This window comes from Sapajus apella, unplaced genomic scaffold (genome assembly GCF_009761245.1).
Source record: "Sapajus apella isolate SASKATOON/1434 unplaced genomic scaffold, GSC_monkey_1.0 scaffold36, whole genome shotgun sequence".
Classification (NCBI taxonomy): Eukaryota; Metazoa; Chordata; class Mammalia; order Primates; family Cebidae; genus Sapajus; species Sapajus apella.
Window position 1 is genome coordinate 29666443 of NW_022436976.1, and position 14885 is coordinate 29681327.

Consider the following 14885-nt stretch of genomic DNA (forward strand, 5'->3'; position numbering starts at 1 on the left):
ACAGACAATATAGAGTTGCAGGAAATCCCTGGTCTTGAGAGATTTGGACCACACTTCCAACTTTGACGTTCTATACCCTTCTCACAGCTGAACAAATATGACATATATAATTGCTGAGCCCACCACTGATTTTATGAATTAATTCTTGGGATTTATGGTGTTTTGTTCTCTCTTTTCAAAGCACCTTACAATCGTTAATTATTTAAGCCTCCTTACATCCCTCAGAGGAAGGACAAGGATATTATTCTGCCCTGAGCCTGGGGGGAGGTGGAGACCCAGAGAGGTGGAATACCAGTGGTTGCCAGAGTCAAGGGGAGGACAGATCAGGTTGCACCTGAGTGAACTCAGAAAGTTTTATTATTGAGGAAATCCTGCAGGCGAGATGGGACGGGGGCTTCTTTCATGGGTTTTTGAGTTAGTAGATGACAGTGCAAAGGCCATTTTTCATACCTAATCATAAGAATAATAACTATCATTTTTTGAATACTTACTTTTAATATACAGAGATAGTCTACCATGCCATTAAACATTTTTAGCTTAATTTCAAATAAGAAATGTGAGTTGACTTATGATAAAAATAATAGCTATCATTAATTGAGAAGTTTTTTTGTTTGTTTGTTAAAATAGAATCTCACTTTGTCACTCAGGCTGGAGTGCAGAGGTGTGAACACAGATCACTGCAGCCTTGACCTTCCACGCTCAAGTGATCCTCCCACCTTAGCCTTTCAAGTAGCTGGTACCACAGGCACATGCTACCAGGCACAGCTAATTTTTTGTATTTTCTGTAGAGACAGGGTTTCACCACGTTTCCCAGGCTGGTCTTGAACTCCTGGGCTCAAATGATCCACCTGCCTCAGCTTCCCAAAGTGCTGAGATTACAGGTGTGACCTACCTCGCCTGGCACATTTATTGAGAATTTAGCATGTCTTGCCTTTTTGGATCCTTGGAGCAACCTCGTAAGGCTCCTACGTTACAGTAGATAGTTGAATTACCCAAGTCACATACTTGATACATAATAAAACTGAAATTTGACTCTTGGATTTATCCGCCTTTAAAGCCTGAGGTCTCTCCATTTAGTTCTACTGACAAATCATTGACTGTCTCTGAACCTCAGTTTCTTCATTTGTAAAATGGGGATAATAATATCTAAATTATAGGACATAATGAGGATTCACTGTAATAATATCCTTGGCACTCAATAAGGATATGCTAGAAAGATCAATAGCTTTAACACAGTAAAGACTGGGGTTTGAATTTAATCTTAATACTTAATAACCATAATATCTTACATTGGTTATTTAGCTTTCTAAATTTCATTTTTCTTATCTGTAAAATGGTGATAATTATAGTTACCTTACAGGTTTAGGTGAAGACTAAATAAAAGGATCCATACAAAGTTTCTACTTCAGTGCTTGGCACATAGCACTACTCAATGTAAACTGTGATTTTTGTTATTTGTTAGTTTTGTTTTTTTCTCCTTCCTTCCCCTTCTGATCTGTCTTCTCCAACATTGTTACTTTTGGATTGTCTGTCAATAAATAACACCACCATCTTCTCAAATACTAAGTAAAATCTCCAAGTTCCTTTAAAACGATTTCCTATCCTTGTCATTCTTATTTAACTAACTGCCAGTCCTATTTGATGAACTATGTCAGACATAGAACTGTTCCATCAGCATCTACCAGCATTCTGATTTTAAGTACCTTTTACTTTGTGAGGCATAATTCTAATAACCCACATTTCTTATTTCCTATGACTTGCCTGAAGCAGGATTGCTGATAAATGCTTATGTCAGTTTCTCAGTATTCTACTGGGGAGATGTCCTCTATGCATCAATGCCTATGCAAATAAAGGAGAAAAAGAAAGAAAAGTCCACTGGAGATGTCTTATTCTAAGTGTGTGAGTATTTGATGTTTGATGTCCGTGACTTCTCAGGAATTGGATTCAACATCCCTGGAGGCTATATATTTTGCCATCAAACAAACATTTGGTAATAAATTGACTCAAGTTTCTCTTGTTCCACCCTCTCTGTACCGCCTCACCCAGCCTCAATGCCTGAGTAAACTCTTAAATTTCTCAGGAAAGCTCTGAAATCCAGGTGCAATGAATCACTCTTGCATGATAGAAAACAGTAAATAATAAACACCATTAGAATGAACAATGGGCTCTTCTCATTCTCTTTTTCAGTATTGACAGCGTGGTTTTGGGGTCTCAAGGAGACTGTAAAGGGGAAAATTTTGCCCAACAGTTGCTAGTACATATGCCCAGCAACTTCTAAAACACGGTTGGTGCTTGCCCAGGAGTTATTGGCTCAGTCACCAACCTTCAATTTCCATTCTCTGGGCTGTGAAAAATCTAGGATTTCTCCCCCTGGAAAGTCTCCACCTCACTGGCTGAGCTGCACCAGGTGGCTCATTGACTCATACATCTGATGGCTGCATTTGAGACTCTAGGCTGGGGATCTATTAGAGCTTTGTTTCCAAGATGCTGAAGGTTTCCAGATGAATCGGTCTCTATGAGTTCTGATTAAATGGTAGATAAAATAATGGAGAGCCCTCTTGCTTATTTTAACTTTGGGGAAAAAAAGAGTTGGAGAAACTAGGCTCTTCACCTCTATGCAAGATATTTTCAGTTCTAAGATATTTCTATTTTGGCTTCTTTACCATGCAACAGCAACAGTAATACAGGGACATTAATGAGTAACACCTGTATGGAGCTAAAGATGTGCCGGAAATTATTCTAAGCACTTTCAATGTATTAGTTTATATAATCTTCACAATAGTCTTCTTCTTATTATTATTATTTTATTTCTGACAAGTTTCTTTTTTTCCCATTTATTTATTTTATTGCTTTTTAGGTTTTAGGGTACATGTGAAGAACATGCAAGATTGTTACAAAGGTACACACGTGGCAGTGTGATTTGCTGCCTTCCTCCCCATCACCTACATCTGGCATCTCACCCCTTGCTATCTCTCCCCAGCTCCCCACCCCCCACCGTCCCTCCCCTATTTCCCCCCAACTGACCCCAGTGTATAGTGCTCCCCTCCCTGTGTCCATGTGTTCTCATTGTTCAACACCCGCCTATGAGTGAGAACATGCAGTGTTTGATCTTTTGCTCTTCTGTCAGTTTGCTGCGAATGATAGAAACAGTCATTAGAGTGAATCGGCAACCAACAGAATGGGAAAAAATTTTTGCAGTTTACTCATCTGACAAAGGGCTGATATCCAGAATTTAAAAAGAACTAAAACAGGTCTACAAGAAAAAAACTAACAAGCCCATTCAAAAGTGGGCAAAGGATATGAACCGATACTTTACAAAAGAAGACATACATGAGGCCAACAAACATATGAAAAAATGCTCATCATCACTGGTCATCAGAGAAATGCAAATCAAAACAACATTGAGATACTATCTCATGCCAGTTAGAATGGTGATCATTAAAAAATCTGGAGACAACAGATGCTGGAGAGGATGTGGAGAAATAGGAACACTTTTACACTGTTGGTGGGAGTGTAAATTAGTTCAACCATTGTGGAAGACAGTGTGGCGATTCCTCAAGGACCTAGAAATAGAAATTCCATTTGACCCAGCAATCCCATTACTGAGTATATATCCAAAGGATTATAAATCGTTCTACTATAAGGACACGTGCACATGAATGTTCATTGCAGCACTGTTTACAATAGCAAAGACCTGGAACCAACCCAAATGCCCATCGATGACAGACTGGACAGGGAAAATGTGGCATATATACACCATGGAATATTATGCAGCCATCAAAAATGATGAGTTTGTGTCCTTTGTAGGGACATGGATGAACCTGGAAACAATAGTCTTATTATTATTCCATCATTATTGTTCCAGTTTTGAGGTTAGACATTAAGAGATTAAGCAATTTACCTGCATTTGAATTCAGGTACTCTGTCTCCAGAGTTAGTGTGTTAAACAGTAGTAAGTATGAAATAGTAAGCATTACCTTGCATAGATATTTAGTGTTTACATCAAGTGATCACATATATGATCTCATTTTATTACCACAAGAATCTACTAAAGTAGACAAAGAATATCTATTATTCCTTCATCACTGGGAGGTTGTGATTTTATAATAGCTAAGAGCATGAACTTTGAATTTAGAAAAATATAGACTTGAAGTTTTGCTCTGAATTTCTGAGTCTCCATTTCTTCACCAGTATAATGGGGGTTGTAATGCCATTTTACAAAATTTTTGTGAGGAATGAGTGAAATAATGTAAACAAAGCACTTCATGCTGCACTGGATAAATGTTAACAGCTAACCTTCCTTCCGTCTTTCCTTCCTTTTTTCTTTTCTTTCTTCCGTATTTCCTTCCCTTGCTCAATAAATATCGGGCTTTGTATCTGTACTAAATTATATATACACAAAATTATACATATATTTTTATATATGATATATGGAGACTCATATATTAAATCTATTTTATGTAAAATTTAAAACATAACATAATCAGTAATACAAAATATAAAACATAATATAACTCTCAACACTAGCTCAGGAATTGATGAGAATAAATTAAGTTAGAGATTGATTGGAAAGAATAAGTAATATAGTTCAATATATATTTATTGTGTACCTCTTCTGAGCAGGTATTGTACTAGGAAGGGATTGGGGGTACAAAAATAATTAGATGTGATCCCTGCCCTCAAGTGGCATATACTCCTTGATGAATGGAAGGAAGAAAACATATTGAGGGCTCACTCTGTGCCAAGAACTGTATATTACATATAAAATCTCATTGTGATCTCATTTGAATGCTGAGGAAACTGAGGCTTGAAGAAAGAGAGTGATTTTCTCTAGATTATTGCTATCTGATCATATTTTCCAGATAATGGAAATATTCTATTTGTGCTCTCCAATATGGACACTAGACTGCTGATTACTTGAAATGTGGTCAGTGTAACTCAGAAACTAAGTATTTAATTTTATGTAATCTTAGCCCATTTACATTTAAATAGCCACCTGTAGCTGGTTGTTGCCATATTGGAGAGCGTAGCTATAGCAGATGAAATCACTGGAAGTACTAGACCCTGCCATCCTGCTCTTCTTGAGTACAAAGCTAGGATTTTTTTCCAACTTGTGAGTAAGCGTGGCTTAAGGCTTCCAAGTTTTTTCATAATGTGTTAGGGGAAAACCCCTTGCCAGCAGAAGACAGGCAGTCCTGGCAGTCCTGATGGCGGGGGTAGTGTGAAGAACATCCAGCCACACATGGCACACACATTTCCTCCTTGCTCAGAACTAGAACTCCTTTTATACCACAGCCCTAAAAACTAGTCAGCTTTTGCATGAGTGAATTTCCCTTTGTTGCAATAGCAATCTTTGAAAAATTTCTAGTGTTACTGGTACAATAAGAAGACTAACTAAGGTCCTAAGTAGGGAGGACTTCTGAAATCCCTTAGTGGGAAAATAGGAAAAAGGCTGCTTGTTGTTAGGGTGAGGCATTGTAATACTATAGAACAAAGAGTTTTAGATTTTCTTTCTTTTTTTCATTTTTTTTTTTTTTTTTTTTTTTTAAGACAGAGTCTCACTCTGTTGCCCAGGCTGGAGTGCAGTAGTGTGACCTCGGCTCACTGCAACCTCTGCCACCTGGGTTCAAGTGGTTCTCATTCTCAGCCTTCTGAGTAGACGGGATTACAGGCATCCGCCACCACACCTGGCTAATTTTTGTAGTTTTAGTAGAGACCGGGCTTCACCATGTTGATCAGGCTGGTCTCAAACTCCTGACCTTGTGACTCGCCTGCCTTGACCTCCCAAAGTGCCTGGATTACAGGCATGAGCCACCAAGCCTAGTTGAGTTTTAGATTTTCTTGTTGCCATCTTCAGGATTTCAAAAGCCATATCACCAACAATATGTTTGCTGCCAACCTGAATATAAAGATGTGATGACTCAATTCTTCCTATGGCCTAGGATGACAAAAAGACTTCATAATTCTAAATAAATACAGTTGGCCCTTGAACAACATGGATTTGAACTGCACAGGGCCACTTATACCAGGCTTTTTTTTCAACCAAACATGGGTGGAGAGTATTCATGGCATGTATACACGGGTGCCGCAGGGCCAGCTACTGGACTTGAGTATACGCGGATTTGGGTATATTTGGGAAGTCCTATTACCACAGGTCCTTGTTAGAACAGGGAGGATGTAGTAGCGTTTGTTTTTTGGTCTTTAGTATTGCTATCATTATTATTGCTAATAAGGCATTTAGTTTGTATAGGAAAGACTGGGCAGGGCAAATGTTAGATACATTACCGTACATGCAGAGAATGTATGTGTGTGGGGCAGAAAATAGCCTTATAATTTCTGGAAAAATGATTTATTCACTAATTTATTCATTCAGCCAATTCTTAATTAACAAAATTCACAGTCAAATAAAATACTGACAGGTGCTAGAAAGAAAATGCTCAGGAAGCTGCAGTAGAAGCGAAAGAACTGCTTTGGACAAGACAGAAACTTTCTGAAGAGGTGACCTAAAGCTCACACATGAATGATGAAGGGCAAGCCATGAAGATAGAGTAGGACAAGCATTCTGAGCAGGAGAAATTTTTAAAAAGGCTCTGAGGTACACCGGATCTTGGAACATTCAAAGGTAATTATCAAATTTCTGATGCTTATCAGATGTGTAAGAGAGGATGTCAAGTAGGCAATTGGATATGCAGATACAGAGCTCAGGGGAGACGACATGTTAGACAAATTTGGGAGTCATCAGTCGTAGATGGTATTAAAATAATGGGGCTGGATGAGATCACTTAGAAGCTGTGTAGGTAGAAAAGAGACAAAGGACTAAGACAACCTGAGGAACTACAACATTTAGGGATTAAGCAAAAAAGTAAGGCAATACAAAGCAAAATTAAAAGCAGCAGCTCAGAAAATGAGAGGAAATCAGGACTGGTGTCATGGAAGCCCTACAGAAAATAGTCTTTTGAGGAAGAGCTAAAGAGGTGAAATTCTACTGGGAGTAAAATGCAGCAGAAGGCCCACTGGATTTGGCAGGAAGGAAGACCATTGATAAACTTGTTAAGGGAAATTCCATCAAGGTACTAGAGATGGAGGCCAGTTATAGTGTACTGAAGAGTGGAAGAGGGGATATACTCTTGTATATTTTACTTTTTCTTTATAAACTTTTATTAGATGGAGTTTCGCTCTTGCCCAGGCTGGAGCGCAAAGGCGTGATCTCGGCCCACCACAACCTCCTCCTCCCAGGTTCAAGCGATTCTCCTGCATCAGCCTCCCAAGTAGCTGGGATTACAGGCATGCACCACCACTCCTGGCTAATTTTGTATTTTTAGTAGACACGGGTTTTCTCCATGTTGATCTGCCATAAAGAAAAGAGAACATGACAGTAGCTGGAGGGGGATGTGGAATAAAATAGTTTTTAAGGTGAACAATATTTGAGAATATGTTGATGGAAAGGATTCAACAGAGAGGAAGAGATTGGCAATACAGAATAGAAAGGGGATAATCAAAGGACTAGCGTTCATGAGAAATGAGAATGAAACTGAACACAGCTGAGCAGCTGGTCCTTGGAAGGAAGAGGGATTATAACAGTAGGGAGGGAGGAGAAGAAACATCCAGAAGAAGGAAGGGTTATAGATTAACAGTGAGGAAATGAGGAGCTACCCTTAGGTGGCTTCATTTTCTCACTGAAGTCAGGCAAGGACATCAAATGAATGTTAGGACTGTGGAAGGAGTTAGAGTGCTTGAGAAGAGCAAGAATATAAAACAGACGTCTTCAAAATGTAGAAAGTAAACCACCTAAGTAATCGGTTGTAATATTCAGTGCTGAGTGCCCAGTTGGGACTCAAGATTTGTGATTACAGTGTTAAGATGAAGTAGACTCTAATTGTGTAATTTTCCTCTAGGAGTGGGCACAGAGGAAACAGTTAAATTCAGCCAGAGTTGGAACTTCGTCATGTGGAAGAGGGGCAAAGAAGTTGAGACCTTGGTAAAGGACTTATTAAAATGGTAGGCCCAGGAAAACTTGACACGGTGGTTCAATGGCTTAGCAATAAAGAATTGTTGTGTGAAGTTGCTAGAGAAAGTAAGCAGGAAGGGTTGGAAGTGAGCATCAGAAAGCGAGGTGCTTGAGTATGAAATTTAGGAGGTGGTGCCTTTACTAGGGATCCCAAGGTTCAGACTGTGACCATGGGGAATGCAAAAGGAAGTCTTTGGAGGAGAAGTGGTCAAGCAACTGACAAACTGGGGTGTTGACTGGGCCATCAGGATGGCTGATGCAGAAATAATAATGCCTGATTTTAGAATAGAAAGTTTGAATTATTTAGGATTCGGTATGAAATTCATGTTTTTCCTTTGCTTTATGAGATGCAACAGTGTGCATCTGGAGTCAGGGCTCCAGATTTTGAATTCTATCTATCACTTAAAGTGTGGAACCCTGGGCAATTTTGTCCTTCCCTTTATTCTGAACTCTCTCCCTTCTTCCCCTTACTTTCTTTTTGAGACTCTCCTAGATGGCAAGCATCATGCAAGGTGATAGGGATATAATAGTGAGAAAGGAGACATAGCATCTGCTTCTTAAGGCTTATACTGGAGATACAGACAATCCAATAATTAGACAAATGTATACTTATGAAATCTGGCAAATGCTGTGAAATAAAGTATTAGTGGCTATTAGATTTTGTAACAAATGGTCTGCCTTTGTTAAGAGGAAGAGAGAGTCAGGAAAGCTTTCCCTGAGGAAAGATGTTTGAGATGAGATCTTGAAGGATAAATAGGAGTTAACTTGGACTGTGGTGTAGGGGCCAGAAGAGATGGGGATTATGTTACAGGCGGAAGAACCTGTACATGCAAAATCGCTGGGGTTAGAGGGATCTTGTCATTTGGAGAAACTGACATGTAAGATTAGTGTTTCTGGAGCTTAGAAAACAAAGGCATGAGATGGCGTTGAAAGGCTGAGTGGAGGCCAGCCTTTGCAGCGTGATTTAGGTTATATATTTTGGTCTTTAACTCAAAAGCGACCGGAAGAATTTGAAAGCGTTTGTGTAAAGAAGTTGCAGAGTGATATTTGTATTTTTCAGGAGATCACTGCTACTGTGTAAAGAAAATTAAAGAAAGATAAGGTGAACATGGAAATTATCTGCAATCAATGGTAGTAGTCTAGGCGAGAGACTAATTAGCCTCAAGGTAAAGAATGTTCAGTGGAAAGAAGTGAATGGACTTGAGGAATAATTAGAAAAATAGGACCACAAGATGGTATGAATGAGGAGATTTGATGGAAAGGAAGGAATCAAGAATTATGTTAATTTTAGTCTTATGGCATCTCACCAAGCTTTGTCTTCATCTCCATAATAGAAATCATGTATGGGAAAGTGATTTATAGAATGCTATTTATTTTATTTGTGAGAATATTTAGGAGTGAACTATATACTAATAAGCTAATCATCAGATGGCCTATTTCTCAAAGGAGATGGTAAGATCCTTGAGGACAGAGACTAACTATGCATTATTTTATGTCTCTAGTTCATGTAATATTGTACTCATCACAGGGTAACTAGTTTTGCCCTCTCTGTTGGTTCTTGATCTTTTTGCCCTGAGATTCAGCCTTACATTTCCCTACTTGCTTTTATATTGTAGCAGGGCTGGTCCCTGAGGTCTCTTACCTTAGGCTCCTACATCAACCAGCTAGCTTCTGTCTGGGTTTGCTTGGTGCAATGTGCTGCTAAGAGGCTGGCAATAGGAAGAAGGGAGAAGCCAGGGTTTTTCTTCTCTCTGTGTCTTGGGTAGCATCTCAGGCCCTTAACTCATGGTGATTCTAGGCTCAGCCAGGTGACCTGGATGCTTAGGTACTTGCCTTTGTTTTTTAAGTCTAGCAGTGGTAGTAACTCCCTACTGTTGCTAATCTCTGGAGTGTCTCATGGTCTCTTGTACAACCTCTCACTCTTTCAACACCTCTGTAACCAATTTCTTGTATTAAAATTTTCTGTTTTAGACATTTAGAATAGTTATTGTTACATCCTGTCAGGTTAGATCTTGACTTATATACACATGGGCCAATGTTGATTAATTGTCAAATAGCATTCTTTTCCATGATGCAATATTTATGGACAAATAATCTTTGAAACTTTAAAACAATAAAAAAACAAAAGATACTGTCAACATAAACAAATATCAAAATTATAAGCAAACTTAGAATGGTATTCCTTGTAATTTAGCAATAACAACACTAATTATAAGTTTTTTCAACTTACTTTTTCAGCTGACTGAGCTTCAGAGCTGAGACAAATGATTCACTTAATGTTCTTTAAATAGCATTTAGCTAGTTTTAATTTGAAGAAAAAACATTCTTCAGTAGAGACAGGGAGAAAAATCATCAAAAATAAAATAAACAAATAACATACTTCGGAAAAACTTGTCATTATGTCATAGTATTACATGCCAACTTGGCAAATTTATGGACAGTTTTAATTTTTTGCTTCACTTGGTAATGGTTTTATACAAAACAGTGATATCATTGGCAAAAATTCTGTTATGTTGCAAGAAAATTTACTTGGAGTCTTCTCTGTGTTTCTTACAATAGAATGTTTTTTCGAGATGGCATTATTAATTGATTTACTGATATACTTCTTGGCTTATTAAAATTTATGGAATGACTACTATATTTTTCTTAAAAGATAAAATATTTACATACAGAATAATTCTTTTCTAGACCTTCCTTGAACATCATTGAGGTCATTAATCTATTTTTAAAATAATTTATTCGTATAAAATTCACATAACAAAATTACCCATCTTACAGTGAACAACTCAGGGCAGTTAGCATCCATAATATTGTGTAATTATCACCTCTATACAGTTTCAAAACATTCCATCATTCCCAAGTAAAACTCTTTACCCATTAAGCAGTTTCTTCCCATTCCCTCTCCGTCCAGTCCCTGACAACCACCAATCTTCATTCTTTATGGATTTATGTATCCTGGATATCTCATAAAAATAAAATCATGTGAGATGAAACCTTTTGTATCTGGTTTCCTTCATGGCTGAATAACAATCCATTTGCATGTACAGCCTTTCTTGGTATCCATGGGGGATTGATTCCAGGACCCCCGAGGATACCAATGATACAAAATAGAGTAGTATTTACATGTAACATATGCACATCCTCTCATATACTTCAAATTATCTTTAGATTATTTATAATATCTACTACAATGAAAACACTATACAAGTAATTGCTATACTATGTCATTTAGGAAACAATGACAAGAAGAAAGATTTGTACATGTTCAGTACAGACACAATGTTTTAGAATATTTTTGATTCATAGCTGGTTGAATCCATGGACGCAAAACCCAGGTTACAAAGGGCTAACAGAATATTATACAAATGTGTTTATCCTTTCCTCTGTTGGTGGACATTTGAAATGCTTATATCTTTTAGTTGTTGCAAATAGTGGTGCTATGAACAATTATGTGTGCATGGACTTATTTGCATACCTCTTTTCAATTCTTTTGAGTATAGTCCTGAAAGTGGAATTGCAAGGTCATATGGCAATTTTGCGTTTAACTTATTGAGGAATTGCCAGATTATTTTCTGTGGTGGCTGAACTTTTTTACATTCCTAACAGCAATGTACAAGTGTCCCAATTTATCAGTGTCTTGGCCAATACTTGTTCTTTTCTGCTTTAAAAAAATATTATTATAGTTGTCCTAGTGGGTGTGTGCTAGTACTTCATTGTAATTTTGATTTGCTTTTCTCAAATGACTAACAATGTTAAGCATTTTTTTCATGTGCTTGTTGGCCATTTGCGTATCTTCACTGGTGAGGTGTCTGTTTAAGTCCTTTGCCCCTCTTTTAAATTGGGTTGTTTGTCTTTCTGTTGTTGAGATGTGACAGTTTGTTAAATATTCTGGATACTAAGCCTTTGTCAGATAAATCATTCACAAATATTTTCTCTCATTCTGTAGGTTTTCTTTTTAATGTCCATTGAAACACACAAGTTTTAAATTTTGATGAAATCTAATCTATCTGCTTTTGCTTTTGCTGCTGATGCTTTTGATGTCACATCCAAGAATCCATTGCCAAACTCCCTTGGCAATGATGAAGACTAAACTGCTTTTATTGCATTTAATTTTTTAAGAATGAATTTTATTCTGTATATTTAAGGTGTATAACATGATCATGTTATGGAATACATGTAGATAGTAATAAGGTTATTATATTGAAACAAATTAACATATCCATCATCTCACAGTTACCCAGTTTTGTTTTGTTTTGTTTTGTTTTGTTTTTGCGTGTGGCAGGAGCAGTTAAAATCTATTCATTTAATATGAATTGCAAATACAGTACAATTTTATTATTTATGCCCCTCATGTTATATATTACATTTCTAGACCTGCTTATTCTACATATCTGCTACTTTGTATCTTCTGACCTGCATCTCCCCATTTCCTTCCCATTTCTCATCTCCCCTGCTGCTAGTAACCACTATTTTGTTCTCTGTATCTGCATATTTAAAATTTATTTTACATTCCATATATAAGTGAGATCATGGAACATTATTCTCTTTGTGTCTAGCTTATTTTACTTAGTATAATGTCCTCCAAGCTCTGTTGTAGAATATAGCAAGAGCTTGTTATTTTTTAGGGCTTAATAATATTCATGTATATATGCCACTATTTCTTTACCATTCCTTCATCAATAGACACTTAGGTTGTTTCCATATCTTGGCTGTTGTCCACAATGCTGCAATGAACACAGGAGGGCAGATATCTTTGCATGATAGTGATTTTATTTTCTTTGGGTATTTACCCAGATAAAGGTTTGCTGGACCATATGGTAGTTTTATTTTTATTTAGAAACCTCCATACTGTTTTTCATAGTTGTACCAGTATTCATTTTCACCAATGGTGCACAAGAGTTCACTTTTCTCCATACTCTTATCAACATTTATCTTTTGACTTTCTAATAGTCATGCAAACAAACATGAGGTAGTATTACATGATAGTATTGATTTGCATTTCCCTGAATAATGATGTTGAGCACATTTTTGTATTCCTTTTGGGAATTTTTTGGGTCTTCTTTTGAGAAATGTGTCTTCAAGTCTTTTGCCTATTTTAAAATCAGCTTATTTGTTTTACTGCTATTGAGTTATATGAACTCTTTATAAATTTTGAACATTAACCCTTTATTAGATATATAATTTGCAAGTATTTTTCCTATCTGTCAGCTGCTATTTCCTTTTGTTGATTGTTTCCTTTGCTGTGCAAAAGGTTTTTGGAATGATGTAGTGCCATTTATTATTTTTGAATTTGTTGCCTGAGCTTTTGGTGTAATATCTAAGAAGTCATTGCCAAGACCAATGTCCAGGAGCTTTTTCCCCATATTCTCTTCTAGGAGTTTTCATAATTTTGAAACTTACATTTATGTATTTTATTTACTTTGAGTTGGTTTTTGTGCATGGTATAAAATAAGCATCCAATTTCATTCTTTTCCACATGGAAATAGTTTTCTCAGCACCAGAAATTATTCTTTCCCATTGCATCCTCTTGGTGCCTTTGTCAGAAATTAGTTGACTGTAGCCATGCTACTCATAGAAGGGTCCAAATGGTGCTGTCATGGATTTCTGTCATAACTTAAAAGGAAACTTTTGCAATATCCAAATCCCTTGATGTCCCACAAGTGAAAGAGTAGGGTGTTCTCAAGTTTTTTGCTGCAGGAACCCACTTAGGTGGCAACAACTTTGACTTCAAAATGGAACAGTACATCTATGAGAGAAAAAGTGATGGCATCTACATCATACGTATGAAGAGGACCTAGGAGAAGCTTCTGCTGGCAGCTTGTGTCATTGTTGCCACTGAAAACTCTGCTGATGTCAGTATCATATCCTCCAGGAATACTAGCCAATGGGCTTTGCTAAAGTTCGCTGCTGCCATTGAAGCTACTCCTATTACTTGCTGCTTCACTCCTGAGAATGTCACTAATCAGATTCAGACAGCCTTTTGGAAGCCATGGGTTCTGATAGCTACTGAGAGGGTGCTTGACCACTACCCTCTCATAGAGGCATCTTGTGGTAACCTGCCTACTACTGCTTTGTGTAACACAGATCTACCTCTGCACTATGTGGACATTGCCATCCCATGCAACATCAAAGGAACTCACTTAGTGGGTGTGATGTGATGCATGCTGGCCTGACAAATGCTTTGCATGTGTGGCACCATCTCCTGTGAACACCTGTGAGGGTTATGCCTGATCTCTACTTCTACAGAAATCCTGAAGAGCATGAAAAGAGAGAGCAGGCTGCTGCTGCAAAAGCTGTAACCAAGCAGGAATTTCCAATTGAATAGATTTCTTCAGCTCTTGAGTGTACTGCTATTCAGCCTGAGGTTGCAGACTGGTTTGGAGGTGTGCAATGCAGGTACCCTCTGTGCCTATTTAGCAGTTCCCTACTGAAGACTGAAGTGCTCAGCCTGCCATGGAAGACTGGTCTGCAGCTCCCACTACTCAGGCCACTAAATGGGTAGGAAAAACCTCTGAGTGGTTTAAAAACATTTTTTTTCACAGACTTAAGCAACACAGAAATAAGGTTGATGGAAAATAATCAATTTCTTAAAAAAATTTAGTTGACTGTGTATGTTAAGATTTATTTCTGGGTTCTTTATTTAGCTCTACTGGTCTATGTGTCTGTTTTTATGCTAGTAACATACTGTTTTGATTATTATACCTTTGTGATTTAATTTAAAATCAGGAAGTGTGATGCTCCCAGTTTTATTTTTCTTTCTTAGTACTGTTTTGATTATTTGGAGTTTTTCATGTTTCTATACAAATTTTGAAATTGTTTTTCCCTACTGCTATAAGGAATACCGTTGGGATTCTTTTCCCAGTTTCATTAAATTATT